A 14,209-nucleotide genomic window follows, 5' to 3' on the forward strand; every position below is an offset into this window, starting at 1 on the left:
CTTTTTTTTTTTTTTTTTTTTTTTTTTTTTTTTTTTTTTTGTAGAGGAGTAGCTTCGTTTTGCCTGTGGAAGAATACTTCATGGTTTAGTGTCAATATTTAGAGGCTAACATGTTCCATCAGTGTTGATGTTGTTGTCGCAAGTACTTCATTTCAAACATCATACCACTGGATGTTTAGCACAAGTAGCCGCTACAAACCTACTATATACGCAGAAGTGATTTATCTATGAGGTTGGTTTTCGTTTCTTTTTTGTGTGTAGTTTTTTCAGTTGATCCCTAATTACCCCCTGTGAACAATAGTATCTCCTTCCCTGTCCTTCCGATACGAGCATTATGCTGCATGCGAGGAAAAATCACATTCGAACATGTTTACCAAGTGTTAATGAATAATGAATGCCATGCTAATTATGATCAATGCAAGTCGGCGCTGCAAATAGAAGAAAGTTTCTGTTTGTGTTTTGTCGGAACAAAGGTGGCTGGTGTGGTTTTTTTTTTTATTATTATATAAATTAAATTCAGCGATGCCTGTTTTTCATGGACAATCCATAGATGATAATATTATGCCCGACGACTGTATTTATTTCGACATTGTCACTGTATACAGATTACCATAAGCATTAACCTTTTTGCCTTGTTTTTTTTTTTCCATGTACAATTCAAGATTTTATCATATGATTCTATTTATGTAAAAGAGAATCCCCCCTCACCCTTTCTTGTCCGCGGATAGCTCATTTGATGTGTTGATGAAAATGCGATGATGCTTCAGGAGAGTTTCACCAGAGATAAGCGACGGAAAGAGAGAAAGATAGAAAAAAATGAAGTTCCCTATCAGCTGTTGAAAACATTTCATTTTTCTCAAAAGTGCAGCACACCATACAAAAATCTAGGAACATTTTTCTCAGCATGTTTGATAGGTACAATCGTGCAAAACTGCACCAAGAAAAACAAAAGTGAGGACAGACTTGTTTTCATGAAACAGAAGATGGAAAGTCATCAAGCGATTTTGCAGCCGCCCGTCCCTTTTGCACTAGGGCCAAAACGGATCTTGAATTTTTTTTCCAAATCAAATGCGTCCAGACTCGATCGTTTAAAAGAACTTAACTAACAACATTCAACAAAAATGTATTTTTCAAGCATCAAATGACTTAAATAGCTGCAGAGATGTCCTGGTTTTATGAAATAAATCATCTTCCCTCTCCCAACCATGACACAAAAAAATTGGAGGACACTTTCAAAAAAAGGAAACCGGTTGGGAGGGCCTGTAATGTCACATTGTCCTGGAAATCATCATTATTAATTAATATTCATCATTCTGGTTGGGCTTATGTTTAAATTTTCCTGTTTTTTTAAATAGTTTTTTTCTCTTGCGGTTAGGGCAGTCTTCTTGTCAATAGTACCTTCATGACTAGTTTCTTGGTTTATGTATATGTTCATGGCACAAATTTTTAACCTATAGTCATTTTAGAATGTAAATCTAATAATTATTAATTAGTTTATTGTTCATGCGGATGAATAGGGCATACATTGTTAGGATGTAAAGCGATCCGCTATTATTGGTAAATATTTGTAGATTTCTGCACCTCCAGTCAGACCCAAGTTTAAATGAACAAATAACATGAACAGAACGTGCACACACACACATACACACAGTCAGTATCCACATGCATGTTGTGCCCATGTTGGATCAAGAGACTGTCCTGCCCAAGGATAAGTTCCTGATTCCAAACTGCACACACAGACAGACACGCGTACAAACCATCCAACGCACCCACGCACCCACACCTTGCGCTTCCTCCGTCTAGCGCATGCTGTCCTTTGTTGACGAAAGAAGACCGTGATCACCTTTATCCTCTAAATATGTTAATGTTGTTCTTAACGCCGTGTATTGTGGGACTTGAGGCCTTAGCAGGGATCCTGATTGATTCCCTGTGTCACTTGAAAGTATGCATAATCAGAAATCAGCCTTACAAGAGATCCCGGACAGGTCCTTTACCATTTTTTTAAAAAATAAATAATCATTGTTCTCACTCATGGCATCTTTTGCCCCGTATCTAAATATTACCTGTTACGTCACTGAACAAGAATCATGAAAAATAAAATATTCGATTCATCATGAGTTGTGATGTTTTGTGTTTGCTTGAAGATGCGGAGTTTTGCGTTGGTCTGACTGATTATTCGTTTACCTATCCATCTGTTTGGCTTTACTGCCTTTCTAAACTTTCAGCACGCGATCTGTACTAGGATTTTCCTACTATGTAACAAAAAACAAACAAACAAACAAAAAAACCCAACAGTTCCATGCACATCGCGTTTAACAGATTATGTTACCAGAACGTACAAACATGCACCCGACTAACTCCCAGTTGTGGAGAAACAACTTATCCTCCCCCACCAATCCCCCCTGCAAGATTTGTGAGGCTTTGCCCGAAGACCTGATTCACGCACTTTCTTTGGTTTAAAGAAAAAAAAAAGTATCAAGCAGTTCTTGTAATTTATTCTCTGATACCGAGCCAAACACATGCTTTGTCCGTGTGCAGTCCTTGCAGCAGCTGAGCTGCTTGTTCGCCAGCAAATAAAAACAGACGGAGTGGGGGAGGGAGAGAGATAAAAACAGAGAGAGGTGAAAAGATAGAGATCTGAAGAGCAGTTGTACGTTGTGACATACTGACTATATCTACTGTCGAAATGCCATCGGACTGAGATTATCAGTTGAAGATAGGAGGTAAAAGTACACGTCTCTCCTCCCGTCTGTCCACTGCGTATTGGCATGCATCTCTATGGCGATGTAGCAAGCCTTGGCTGCAGCAAACAAATAAATAAATAATGCGAGCAGTGTTGTGGCCGTATGATATCGCTCCTTGTCGCCAGCGAGGGATTCATTCTGAGCAAAGAGTTGTCGTTCGTGTCGGTTACCTCCCTTTCTTCTGAGTATGAATCTCTGGAGTTTGGCATGAGGTCAGTGCAGGGTGTTGTCAGCCATCGGCCTCTGGCATCCTGCCTGATAGAAGATGTCTTCCTTTGATTTCAGCCGCCTAATCAAGCGGGTGTTCCCGAGTTTCCATAGCAATTAGTCCTCCATCCCCTCCTCTAAGGCGCGCAGAACGCTGGGTAGTATATGCTCCTCCTGTGTGCAAAGGCCAAACATGACGACGGCAAGTCTCTTAATTATTTAATAAATTAATTAATTCCTTGGCTTGCCTATGTAAGAAAAAAAAGCTGTAAATTAGGCAGTGTCTTGAAACATTTTGCTGGTGTTGTTTCAGAACGCTGTTCACATAGACGAGAAAGACATTCCATTTCTTGGGTATTGAGTACTGATGTGTTGTAAGACGATAAGGTGTGTTGTGAAACGATTGAGGTTTCTTGTAGAGGCATGTTGTGTGAAAACTGCGGTGTTGTGACTGAGGTTCAGATTTCTAAACTGTGCTTGAAAGAACACTTTAGAAAAGGCAAACACTTTGTGTGGTGATAGAACAGCTGGCCTCCTGTACACAAAGGGCTGGACGAGAAATAGAAACCCTTTAGTAAACGCTCTCTCTCACACACACAGAGAAATAGAGAGACGGTGAACACAACATAAAGGATAGAACAAAAAATTGTCAGTTACATTCAAAATTTTTTCGTTGTTGGCAGATTTTTTTTCTTTGGTACTTTCTTTGTTCGTACTTCTGACTTTGTCTTGGATATTATGGCTCCTTTGTATCTCGCATTGGAGATAAGGGATCCATGGCAGACGAGGTTTCAAAAAATAAAATAAAAAACAAGTAATTGTCTGAGCAAGAGTGAATGCCATTACTGGGCTGAGACAAACGCATTCGCATCTCCAGCACCTGTGACGCACATTAATACCAAGATAAAGCCACAGATTCCCAACTGCCACATTGTGACAGGAGCGTTTGTGGGGGAAAATCAAATGTATACTTTATTTTCTTTCCCTTAACTTTTTTTCCTCTTCCACCCTTTTTTCTCTTTCGCTTTTATCCCTGGTGTAGTTCTCTTCTTTGTCCATGTTCTCTCACATACGCGTACGCACGTATCCAACGCTTACGCCAACGTGTGTGAATGAATGCTTGTATGCGAGTACGAGATCCTACTTCACTCTGTCGCTCACCAGCATCCGACTGAAATGTCAAAAACTTTATTTAAGCCTTCCCCTTCTCCTTCTTCTTATTTACGAAGGGGCGTCCCCTGCTGGTGATGGTCGTGAAGTTGGTGAACAGTTTACAAATGACCTTCTGCACCTGTTAATCAGCCTTGTCAAACATATTTCTTTCATTTCTTTTTTTTTTCTTTCTTTCTTTCTCTCACGGAGATTTTACCTGCTAGCTGAACCCGTCTTACCTCTCCAGGTGTGCAAGTACCTCGTGACGCTCGTGACTAAAAGGCGCGAACGTGACAAAGATCATGAGAAGGAGGAATGGGGTTAGAAAAATATATATTTAGGGAGGGGGTTACATAGATGTTTCTGTAGGATTTGGCACTAATGGTGGCCAGCGAACGTGAGTGGGCGTCAAAAGTCGGCTTGCACGTGACAGCAACCAAGAGAAGTGAGTTGCATTAGAACTACCTGCCTTGTGGAGAGAAGGACGAATGACGAGACAGTTTTAAGAGGAAGACATATTTTGTTCTCAGTTTTGAACAAGGCTTTGCCAGCAAAGAAATGCGAATGACATGAGACAGTTTGCCTACAGTCGTATCGTGCAAAAGTGGAGAAGGTGAGTGATAATGTTCACAGACATAATGCAGATTCTCACATTTAGTTTCGTTTTACCGACTTTTCTCATCCACCCATCTCTCTATCTCTTGACACAGACTTGGTGCAGTAGTTAGCAGCAGTCACCAACACAGCGAAGAGATTGCCTTTCCTGGGTTCGACTCTTGTGTCGTTCATTCTCATTTTTTTTCTGTTTACCAACCCTGCTCTAGTTGCTGGCTCGGAGTCAAACACCAATTCCTCCTCCTCCACTAAAGAGTGTGCAGCGATGACATACACTGAGAAAGTCTGAGATATACAACATGTCTACAGGTCTGATAACTCGTTCACCCAGCAGGTGTTCGACTTTGCTGTGTTTATTATTCCTCGCAAGCTCTCTCGTCATCTATAGCATGCTGGTAGTGGACTGTAGGGTTAATGGACTGTGGGGATGATGGTTTTCTTCGATATTTCCACTCGTTCAGGCCAAGGGCTGCTTTTCTGGCTTTTAGCTAACTCTGCAAATTTTTTTTCGCCATTAAAAAACAAAAAAAAAAAAAAAAACAGACAAAAAAACAACAACAAAAAAACAAAGAACAAAACAAAACAAAAAAAATCAGGCTTCTCATCTTCAGAACAACTTTGCCGAGTTGCGGAGAAAATTATTTTCAAATTTTGGTGAAGATTCTGTCCTCCGTTATCCTTGGCTCTATCGCTCTCCGAGAACAATGTTTTCTGTCAGAAACTCAAGAGCGATATAAGACATTAAAGACGGGACAGTGACAAATCCAATATTTAAACTGTTATAATTTTTTTTATGTTTCTCTTGAAGATGGAAGATAAGAAGCGAGCAGTTCGTCAGAGAAGAAGCTTAAAACCTTTACAAGGAGGGAAATGTTATGGAATATGATGGCAATTACTCGCCAGAAAAACCTCGTTAAAAAAACTCCCAGAAGGCTGCAGGAAACGTTGCAGGCAGTCAATTGGAAATGTCGTTTGTAATTTATGTGTCTGGTGTTCAAGTGGCGAACTCTTTTGTGAAGACTCTTTTGTCAGTAGTAGCACCGACACCTAGAGAAATGGCCGACACGCCAGCCCATTACTTCGAGTGTTCATCTGCGCACCGAGAAAGAAATAAATGCTCAAATAAAACCGTCCTAGCTGTGCGAATTCTCTGTCTTAAAAACAATGCACTTTACAGAGCAGTCACAGTCATTCTAATTAGCTGACATTTTTAATGTAAATTAGGTGCAGGATTTTGACATAATAAGTGTCACATTTTTCATATACTAAGTATGACATTTTAATGTAATATGTATGATGTTTTTACGAATAAATGATATGTTTCTACTTAAAATATTTTCGTGTCTTTTTTAAATCATACAATGCAGATGTGTTGACTTTAAAACAATTTTTCAAAATTTAAAAAATAATAACTAATCCTGCCCATAATGTCAAAATCAGAAGCAAACCCACGAGTTGTTTAGCTAACAGGAGCCAGCACTGACTTGTATAATTACTTGAGAGAGTGGAACACATTAATTAAGGCCTACTCTAATGACCCGGATGCGTTTAGTTTACTTAGCTCTAATTTTCGACTAATTTTAGCGGTCAGAAAAAGCTTCTGTTGAGAGTCTTGTTTTCTTTGGTTGGACAAAACCGTAAACAATGTCTGTCTTTGAGATGCCTGAAGTTATTTTATGGCATTAGGAACTGCCACGTGACTTTTGGTCGAGGTAGGGTCTGAGAACCGTTCGGATGATTCGGGGTGGAAGAGAGAAAGGGAGGGAGAGAAAGACGGGAGTCAGAATGAGGCGACTTTAACGTCATAAATCGGAAACGAGGCTAATCGTCCTCAAGTGGCTGCACTTTCTCGGGTGTTGCTTCTGGTCCTGCGGGTGGAAGAACAACTCTTCTTCCTCCTCTGTCTGCGAGGTGGACGCCGAGAAGCTGACTGCACTCATTATCTTGCGTGTCATTTGGCGATTGGCTTTTGAAGAGTCCGCGAGGCACCGAGGCAGGAAGGTTAGACTTGATAACGGCGACGGCGATGGTGAAGATGAAGAGGAAAACGATGTTTGTGCTCTTCCTCAGCTGCGATTGTTTGTTAAATTTACACCAGACCGCGAGTTCTTTGATGTGGAAGATCAATCAGCTTGTTCCCACTCTCCAATTCTGCGGTTCAGTTAGTAGATACATTTTAATAGAGTGAAGACAGAATGATGTTCTAGAAGATTGAGCGAATTTCCTGGTCACGTGTCCTGTTTTTTCCTTTCAGGGCAAGAGAAACTTCGACTTGAATGAATATAATTTTTTTTCCTATTGGGAAATCTTTTGTGTAGTCTATCTTTATATCTTATTTTTGTGACACTCCGGGGATAATTGTTTATGTGACTGCTTCATTGGACAACTTATGTTGGCTTTGGCACATTGTAAGCATCCTGTGTTTTTTTTTTCTCTCTTTTTTTGCTCTTCTATTGCACAAACGTTTCTGAGAAAACCCAAAGCACAAAAGATCACAGCATTTAGACAACGTGGAGCCGGAATTAAAACAAAAATAAATAAACAGACAAACAAATACCAGGGATTAGAAAAAAAACCAACTAATATCTCGAGACTGCACAATGGAAGGAAAGTACGACAATAGAGCGAAGAGACACACGTCTGAACGAATGAAAGGAAGACAGACAGACGTCAAAGAAAGATTTCAGGGAGCAGAGTGTTATTGCCTGGCGAAATTGGCTGCATATGTTAGTCTGCGATACTCGCGTGTTGCACCCTCCGTAACAACAAAAGAGTTCTCGCGGCTTCTGCGCATGTCCCAGGCAATTTTCCTGACAAATATCGTACGACTGGCATAAATCTGCAAGTCTGGAGTTGTCAGTTCACGCTTGCACCCGGGAGGTGCAGGCAATTTCTTAGCTACCTCAATTTCAGGCTCGTTCCTGGCGTGATTTGCCTTATTGTTCCTCGTGTTGCAACTAGCACATGAAACACTCTGGGAGCAAGGGTGGGAGCCTGCGTGTGTTCGAAAAGAGGTAGAAGATGGGGATTGAGAAAGACCAAAAGATCTGTACTTTCAGTTTCAAAGGAATCTTATTGGTAAAAATCCTGCATGCAATTTATTCATCCCCACTGTTGCTTGTTAACCCTGAACACTCTTTTCCAGATGGAGGTTGTCTATCCTGTATAGAGAGACGTGGTCTGCTGATTCACCAATGACTGTCAAGATATTCGTATCCCTGTGGTGTCTACAGCGCTCACACAAACTTTATCAAGGCTCTGGAAATCTTGTCTCAGCATTCCCTTTCCTAAACTTTCATAGAATTGTAAATCCTGTGTAAGGTTGCAGCAAAACGAAATGATCTGATTAGTTCTTGAATTGTTATTTACTGTCTGTGGTTCTGTTAGCCAGTCTCTGTGGTCTGTTTCAGGATTCTTCTAATTCAAGCTCAGAACTCAGAACCCAGAAGAATCAGCAGCTTTTGTGAGATCACATGAAAGAGAAAAGGGGGGATTTCAATGATGCGAGCAGAACAGACTTCTTTGCTCAGAGTTTTAGTTATATCGTCTTGTTATGAACTTAACCAAGCTGTCTTCAATGGTTGTCCTCCACCTTAGACTTTAATGATGCTGTGAGAAGGCATTGGCAGTGTGCGACACGGGATTTCTGTGCTTGGAGTGGCCAAAGTTAGCATTTCAGAGGAATTTACAAGAACCTTATTTTATAAAAATATTGTGTGACTATTGTAGTTATATTGATTCTAGCTGCTATTACTTTGTTCAAATTGCGTTGACTTCGTGTTGTTGTCTTTCATTGACAAAACCTTAATATACATAGCTGCAGTAAGAGAGAGTCATTGCTCAAATATTCACTAGATGCCGTGAAATAAAAACCAAAACAAGCAAAAGCAAACGACCAAGAATGAAAGTTAACACTGAGCGATCAATATTCTTTATTATTCTTTCACCCTCCAAGGGGGACTGAGACACTAAATATATATATATATTTACAAATTCACATACACACTCATCATCAGCAACATGCTCAAAACTGCATCAATAATAAGACAAATTAAACATGGGCCAAATAAAAGAGACGAGACAGAACGACAAGTCAACAGAACCCATCACAATAACAAAGAAATAGAGAAGCTCCAAGAATTTACGAATCTGAGCAGTCTAAAACCAAACAGACGGAGACACAGAAAAGGATGTTTAAAACAGACTCATCAAAGCAAATAAATCCTTTGGCATGCTAAAAGACATTCGGACGCCCAAAGCTCTAAAGAGGAATTCAAAGTTATTTCCAGAAGCAGTGTCCTGTCGGTCTTACTCTCTGGAATGGAATGCTGGAATACATCAGCAAAACTCAGAGAAAACTAGAGACCTTCCAAACCAAACGTCTGAGAATAAAGATATTCTGGCCTAACTCAATTACTGATAAAAAAATTCTTACAAGAGCCAGCTGCATGAATATAACCATAATCCAAAAGAAGGTGATGGAAATGGCTAGGGTACGTCTGTTGAATGAAACCAGAGCTCCACTCAAAATAGTCCTTCGTTGGACAGCTGATGGCAAGACGATAAGTCGTCGGCCAAAAGAAACTTGACGAAAGTAGATGGAAAACTAAATGACCAGAAACTTACCTGGGACAGCATAGCTAGACTTGCTGCTGACAGACAAAAAAAAGAGGTCTCTAGTACCACCTTATTACCACCTAGGTACGAAGAGGACTAAGTATCACATACACAGAGAAACAAAGATGCCACGAGGCGAAATCCGAACCCAGAGCTTAAGATTAACGATCGTCCCTGTGGTGAGGATAAGCGTGCGTGTTCCCCTTACGTAACCCGATCACCCCCATTCTAGAACTACTTTTTCGTCAGAACACCCGCGAAAGGTTCTACATGCGCGTACCACTGCGCCCTTGACACGCACCCGACTGGAGATGGGAAACGCCGCGCGCGCACCCTGTTTGTTTTTGCGCATGCGCCAATTCATCATAGTGGAGTCATTTGCCGCGAGCGCTGATAGGCAAAGCAGTCGGAGATAGAATGTCAGATATGGCAAAGATTTTGCTGTAGAGGACTGGAAACCCGCTCAAAGCCTTCACCCTCCTCTCTCTTTCTCTCTTTCTAATCCCTTACCCACGACAAGACAGTATCCTTCCGCAATTCGGAAAAAACAGTTTTGGTTTTAAGAAAAGCGACTGAAACGTTCAAAGGTCAACAGCAGCATCACAGAGGTGCAAGTCAAAAGTGGACTCGTTACAGTTGAAAAGTGTTAAGTAGACTTTCAGACCTCACTTGCGGAGTGCATTCAGGGAACGAGAATCGTTGAAGACTGTCAAACTCAGACCCCCCCCCCCCCATTTCTACCCACTTTTGTTTTTAAGCTGATAATTATGGTTCACGTTTCTCTCGGGGACTGGGTATTTGTTCAAGCGCAATTATTACTCACTTGGCTGTTATTGTAAGCCTTACCTCGTTCCTTCGTTACTGCGAAAACAAGGTGAGAGCAGGCTCGTTCTTAGCCCCGCGGGGCCGAGGCAAGGGCATGTCGGGGCCTCACGCACGATCACACGGTTTTAGTTGGGATCTAAAGTCACTTTTTTCCTCAGGCTCGTCTTTTATCATTGTGCATACACATAAGCTACGATTAATTTATTTGTAACGTTCGTCAATAGGTTACAATCAAAGCGCAGGGCCCCTTGAAGCGCGGGGCCCTAGGCAGATGCCTCGTCCGCCTGCCCCTAAGCACGGCCCTGGGTGAGAGTAGTTCAGCAGTCGAGTGCCATGGCGGTGCTCGCTTTTCAAACATAAGCGAGGGGTGAGCACATGGAGTGGCCCACGTCTGGAGAGTCTGCTATTTTTATCGCTTTTATTTACTTATTTTTTCTTTGGAACCGGCTATTTAAAACGGGTCGTCGTTAAGTCTTCCACGACTTTTTTATGTTTGCGTTCTTCTTCTGTTTCACCTGTTCGTTCTTCTGTCTTTACCTTTCTTTTACTCATTATGGAGAGGTGTCCTTCGTTAAGGTCTAGATTCATCAGATCTTGCCCTGAGGCATTGTCTCCTTACCCCCGGCCCCACCTTGTACCCTCCCTCCAGGGCTGTGCGTGACTGCAGCTTGCATACCGTGCGGATGTAGCGTGCGATTGTTTGTCCTACTTTCTGATGGATGGTATGCGTGCGTGAAATCGTGCAAGGAGGGCGTTGACACAGTTGCACATGCATCCTGTGACAGCCACACACTGATTGCCAAGCTCTCCTGCTTCAGACGACCCAATTTAAACCTCTTTTACAAACTCCATAACCTATTGACCCTTCACTCTATCTTCACCTCCCTACATTCCTCTTTCTTTCATTTATTTGTGCCACTCAAATCGTTCCTCTCTTGTCATCATTACCTTATTTTTACATCTGCCCTCTCGAGCTGAAGTTTAAATAAATACTTTTTTAAAAGTTAACAATGGCTGTTTTAATACTCTTAATTTGTTTAGTTTTTCTTAGCGTTGCCCTCTCTGACACTGTCTTGTATGACCTCCCTATCAACCGCTGAAATCTCCAGTTTTAATTTTTCTTTTTTTCTTAACGAACTCGACGAAGTGTTTTCCAGCCCAGCTTTTCCAGCCAATTAAAAAGTGCGGTGATTAGCACCTCACGCTTTTTTTCCCCAACCTTTCCTCTACTCTTTCGCTGGGATATGAATAAACCGCCTTTGAGATTAGACGAGGCTGGTGAAACGCTGTCAGGCTCACTTCAGCACCAGGGCCTGATGGGTAGCAAAAATGGTGAAGAATTCTTTCGTCTGCCCCAGTGGCAGCCAGGTAGGAAAAGGTGAGATGTAGTCTTTGAGGTGCAAGATGAAACAGGTCTGAACTGTTGTAATGTGTAGAAAGTTGAAGAGTATGGGGTGCCATTCACATGGATGCAATATTATGTGATTGTACGTGTGGACATTCTCCCTTCCGCCATCTCTGCAAGCCTTTCTCGGTCAAATCTGATTAACTCATATAAAATCATTTAGTTATAATCTAATGTGTATTCTGGCCTAACACAATTATTAATAAAATAATTAAAAAAAGACGATTATTTCAAATATTTGCTTTGAAGCTTGTGATGCAACGCATCTGAAGCAAAATCATGGCAGGAAAACAGTCAAGGATGTAAACGATACTATTAATTAACAATATTCGTACATATCTCCATGGCTTTAAAAATAAATAACAGCAATAGATTGTTACATTTAATATTTCTAGTTCTGAATATCAAGTTAATTTAAATTAGATGAACGTCCAAGAAACTTCATTAGAATAAATTTTTCTCGGACTATCGAAGATGTAAAGGCGTTTATCTATCAATACTATTGAAACTACCCTAAAATGACTGACAGTTGCGAAAATTCATGTTATTATTGGGTAAAAACAAATCATGATGTCAACTGGCTACATACATGATGCTTATCAGCGAACAGGTCAAGAAAGGTTTTTAGTGAGGTGATGGGGTGATGAGAAAAAAGACTGATCAGTGGAAATATTTATTGGTGAAAAGATGGCTACGACAATAAAATAATAATAATGAACTATCAAAATTAACAGAACTATAATCTGCTACATTTAACTATGGGGTAGTTCTAAACTATGATTTTTAAAAAAATCTCATTTCCTGTTAAAATGGTCCACTGACTTCCATCATCAATTCTCTTGAAGATAACAAACAAAACAACCAGGAGGAGGATTTAAAGGAGAAAGAAAGAAAAGAGGAAGCCACATTGGGTTAAAAAAACTGATTGCTCAATTAAGAAAAGGCTCGCATGAGTTGGAAGTAATTAATCCTTTCATAGGATTCGCTCCCTCGCGTCTGCACAGTGAGGGCAGATAAATGGCGGATCCGGAACAGGACAGGAGCGAGGCTCCGCAGAACAGACTGAGAAGCTTGGGAGTAGCCTTCCTTCCTTCCTTTTTTCCTGCTCTCCGAGTCTCGGTTTTTATGCCGGTGCTTCCCTTGAAATGGTTGCCAGTAAGTGGTTTTTGTTACGCAAAGAACACAAGCTTTAGTCGCGGGACGAAACGACACCTCGGAGAGTTTCCTTTTTCACGACGGCGAGCTCCGTGGGGCGCATGCGCTGATGACGGCTGCGATGAACGTTGTGGAGGAAAGTCGTTCGTGCAAACACCGTGTGGGTGAGAGAAAAAGGGAAGGAAGCATGTCCAGGGATTTTGGTGTCTAGAGCCGAGCTGGAGAAGACTTCTGATCTCCTTTTCATGACATAAAATCCCTCGAAGAGCTCGTTTGCCCGTGAAATTTGTGGAGAAATAAATGTGTAGAAAAGAGGTATGAAGCCTCGTGCTATCTGGTCCATCACTTTAGCGAATGATCCAGACATCCCTTCACCAGTTTAAAACAGAGGAGTTCAGACAACAAGTTTTAACAAAGGAACTTGGCAGACCAGAATCTGCAAGGAATTAAGTCAGGTTGTTTATAAGGTCAAAGTTAAACAGGGCGCGAACTAGGCTCAGGGTGAAAACAAAATCCCAAAGAATGTTGTTGGAATATGTCGTCTGCTACTCGATTTTGGGAGTTGCTTGGCTGGAATTTTTGTGGGAACAGCTTTGATAAGTCTTTTGATGAGCTTTTTTTTACATCTCTCGCCTCCATCTTTTTTTTTGCTCTTTTATTTTTTCTCTCTCTTTTGCATGTATGCGTGCGTGCGTGCGTGTGTGTGTGTGTGTGTGTGTGTGCTCACGCAGAAGAAGAAACGATGCAGTCTTACTTCATGCTGACTTGACTCCTACAGTCCGGGGTGCATGTTCCACCTGTTAAGGAATTTTTTTAATGACCTCATCGGTACACAGTTTATATAATTCCGTTATAACTTCCGTTCTCCGTGCAATTCATCAAACTTAAGCCACAGAAAAGATGTCCATCCCACTTACTCGCTTTGTTTAGAGTTTGAATTAATTTAAAACATTTTAACAGTGAACGAGAGAAAGAGAGAATGGCTACGTGGCACGTAGTGCTCTCGTACGCCACGTCGCCACCCCGGGGCCGACAACGATAGGGTTAATGGACGTCTGACGTCATCAGCGAACTCTTTAGTGCACTGAGGTCACAGATAAAGATCCACACAACCTGTGAACAGACGGTCAATAAATATAAATCAAGTATGCTCAATCCATTTGGATCCAAACGAGATCGACATGGCCTTCTTCGGCACGCGGCATCGCAACTTTCAAAAAAAGTTTTATTTTCACGATCCATCTGTCTCTCTAGCTGTCAACACAGAAAATCCAGATGACTGGTGATGGCTTAACTCCGCCTGGAAACCCCCCGGGTAACCTGCCGGTCCCAAACCCGGATGAAGGATGAGGGTTGGGCGTGGGGCTAGCAACCCACCCTGTAGAACAACCCTGCTACAGAAACCCCAAATGTAGTTGAGACCCTCTGCTCCACTGGGGAGGAATAGGAAGAAGGAGGAGATGGCGGAAGGCGATTTGTTTAAACAAAG

This window comes from Pomacea canaliculata, linkage group LG4 (genome assembly GCF_003073045.1).
Source record: "Pomacea canaliculata isolate SZHN2017 linkage group LG4, ASM307304v1, whole genome shotgun sequence".
Lineage (NCBI taxonomy): Eukaryota > Metazoa > Mollusca > Gastropoda > Architaenioglossa > Ampullariidae > Pomacea > Pomacea canaliculata.